We start from the raw sequence: 3,485 nt of genomic DNA on the forward strand, positions 1-3,485 counted from the left end.
GAAAGGTAGTAAACAATTAATAAAGATTCCAAGGGATGTGTTCTTGGTGAATATAATGGATTTACCAATTGATGAGATAAGATCATTGATTAAAATGATATTGATAATGATTGTGAAGAGAATGATGTATGGTTAATGTGATAAATACCCAAATAAGAAAAATAATATTGTCTGATAATTTCATAAAATTGGGAAATTAGAGATGTATTTTTAGATCAATATCTTAGGTTACCCCCAGATTGAGAGGTGGAATTCAAGGTTGTTGGTTATTAAAGTATTGAACATGTTTCTATGATTTAGTATTAAATAATTAAGTGGAATCATCTACGTATGATTTAGAGTCAGTAGTAGTTGAGTTCCTTAAAAGATTTGTCGTCATTATCGATATAGTGAGTGGTACTATAGTGGTGCTAATCACACAGGGCATAATTACTGGTGGAATTGAAGAGAGTGAACATGATACATAAAAGATGTTCAGAACGTCTAAAAGTTTATGAGGTGATCATTGATTATATTACAAAGGAAAGATGAAAAATTCTAAATAAAAATGTTATAAGTAGAAAATGAAGAAATTAAGTAATTTTTGGAGGTCAGGTTTGACAGATGTTCGTAATATTGTGGGAGACATTATATGTCTACACACTATTAGAGGAAAAGTTGAACATCAAGTATTTTTCTAAATTGTTTCAATAAATCTTGATTCATGAAGGGAAAATGGGTTATGGGGAAATAGAGATCAATTAGAATTGAATTATGGAAAAGAACCAGAACAAATCGAAATTAGAGAAATCCAGAAAACGTGTAATAAAACGATTCATATAGTTAAGGTATTATGGTAAATGCATAAAGTCTTTAAATTTGAGGATGAATTTTCTTAAAGGGGAGAATTGTAATACCCAAAATATTAGGTCGGGGACTAAATTGAAATGAAATAAAATTTTGGATGACTAAATTGAGTAATTGTTAAAGTATAAGAAATGACTTAAGTAAGACCAATTTGTAAGAGATAGTTTACTGAAAGGGCATTTTGGGTATTTTAGGTGAAATGAATTTAAAACTTATTTAAATTAGGGATTTAAGAAAAAGAGGAAAGTCAACTCTTCTTCTTCTACCCGTGGGTGAGAGTGTCCCTCCGTAGCTTAAAGTAACCTTCATCTAGCTCATGTTTTCGGTTGATTATGGTTGGTTCTTGCAAAATCAAGTGTTATGAAAGCTTAAGGAAAGGTTATATGAGATTAAAACTATGAAATGGAGAAAATATTAGAGATTTAAGAAAATGGGTTTTTAAATGATATGTTGATATATGAGTGTTTATTGATGTTTATTGGTATAATTGACTTGTCAAAGAGGTAAATGAAAGATTATAAGTATTGGATAGGATTAATAACATATTATAAAAAGTGGTGTGATCTTAGAATTGAATGTTCTTGGAAGATTTTAGATGTTTCAAGAAAATAAATGTAAGAAAGTTAGTATGGATAGGTAAATAAGAGCTTATTAGTATTGTATGGTGTAGACATACTAAAATTTGACCCCATTTAGGAGATAATCAGGCTAAAAATAGGAAATTCTGGGCATGGGTATCAGTACTGATATAATAGTGCCGATACTATAGGCTTGAAATCAATAAAATCTGTTGAGTAGTATTGATACCGATTCAAGTGCTATCGATACCAAGAGGGGAGTATCGATACCATGAGGATGGTATCGATACCATTAATCACAGAATGAAAAAATGGTATCGGTACTGTAATAGAGTATCGATACCATAGTATAGTAGTATCGATACCATGGTGGGGGTATCTATACTAGAGAGCCAAAAATGTTAAAAAATTGGCTGATATTGTTATAGAAAGTTAAGAATATGTACTCTTGAATAACGTTTGAGTATAATTGTCAGGATATAAACTAACAATTGGTATTATACGTGTCTTTATGGGATGCTTGAGTAGATCGAAATCAAGTACTCAGATGAACTTACATGATGTATCATCCTTATGGATTATAAACCATAAATCAATTACGTCGATATTTCCTGGTATAGTTGAAACATGGAAATGAAATAAAGACATTAGAATATATGTTCGTCTCCTTAAGATCTGTTCAGTGATGACTTAGAAGATGAACTATGGACAAGAATATTTGGTATTAAAGTGTAAATACCCTAAAAGGACAAAGAATTTACCAGTCAATAAGTACTAGTTTTGGAAACTATTCATCTAAGAGTTGTTCGATAATCCAATCAATCGACATAGATTGTAAATATCCTGAACATTCTGAATAACTGATGATTCTATCAGTTAATTAACTCTTCCAATAGTGATTCTACCTTCCGGTATTCTATCGGTATATTGAAGATCAGTGTTTCTCTATCTGCTAAGATTATTCAGTACCTCTGAATAGTATCTATAAACACTAGTGTGTTCCCTAATCATATAAATATTTTATCTGATTTCCGACTTGAATTTTTTTCTAATACATGACCTAAATTTTGTTCTGATTTCTGATCTGGATTCTGTTCTAATATCTGATTTGATTCCTGATATCTCCGTTTATTGACAGAGAAATGTTTTATATGGGGGGTTTATTGTTGGAGGAAGTATATCTACAGGCTTCTCGGTTGTGTGCTCAGGGCCTTACTGGTTGTGCGGGGTGTATGGTTCCGGGGAACATACACAAATATTTTGTGAAAGGATGGGGGTGTATATATATATATTTTAAAAAGATCTATATCTTTTACTGGTTTTACGGGAACACACTAGATAACCTATTATGATCTCCTGAACCTAGACATTCGAAATATTTCCATCTGAACTGAAAACTCATTGTCTATTACTATCTGAAATATTAGTAGGATCTCCGCTCTGCATGAAAATCCATAGAAATTCTATTTGTGTATTACTGAGTTCTGTATTTATCTGTATATGCACGTTCTTCAGCATCATCTGGTAGTTCTGTATTACTGAGTTTTTCAAAACTCACTCTCTTTTCATGCTAAAAGAATTCTACCAGTGCAACTATCGACTTCAGTAAGGGAGTTCTTCCGGTGTTGTTTGCAAAGTATGGTACATGTGATTAGGGGCATGTAATTGTATTTTGTTTTATATCCGAGAGTGAAAATCTGTTTTATTTCGAATACTGATAACTTTTATTTTGTACTCATAAATGATTTTATGAGTTTACAAGTTTTAAGAAAAGTTTTAAATTTTTATCTAATTTTCTTACCTAGGGTTTGGGGTACAAGGAAACAATGGAGGTAATCACAAAGCTTTCATGAAATTTTTAAGTAATTTCAAGTTAATTTATCCTTTATTTAAGCTTAAATGAATTTAAAATGGAATTAACTGAGAAACGACAAATTTAACATTGATAAAACTTGATTATTACATCCATAATAAGCCACATAACACGTATCATCTTCCCAAAGTCAAAGATGAACAAAATAATTTTCCATTTACAACTTTACCCTTGCTCTTTTCCACAAA

The sequence above is a fragment of the Hibiscus syriacus genome, unplaced genomic scaffold (genome assembly GCF_006381635.1).
Source record: "Hibiscus syriacus cultivar Baekdansim isolate YM2019G1 unplaced genomic scaffold, ASM638163v2 tig00112264_pilon, whole genome shotgun sequence".
In the NCBI taxonomy this organism is placed as follows: Eukaryota; Viridiplantae; Streptophyta; class Magnoliopsida; order Malvales; family Malvaceae; genus Hibiscus; species Hibiscus syriacus.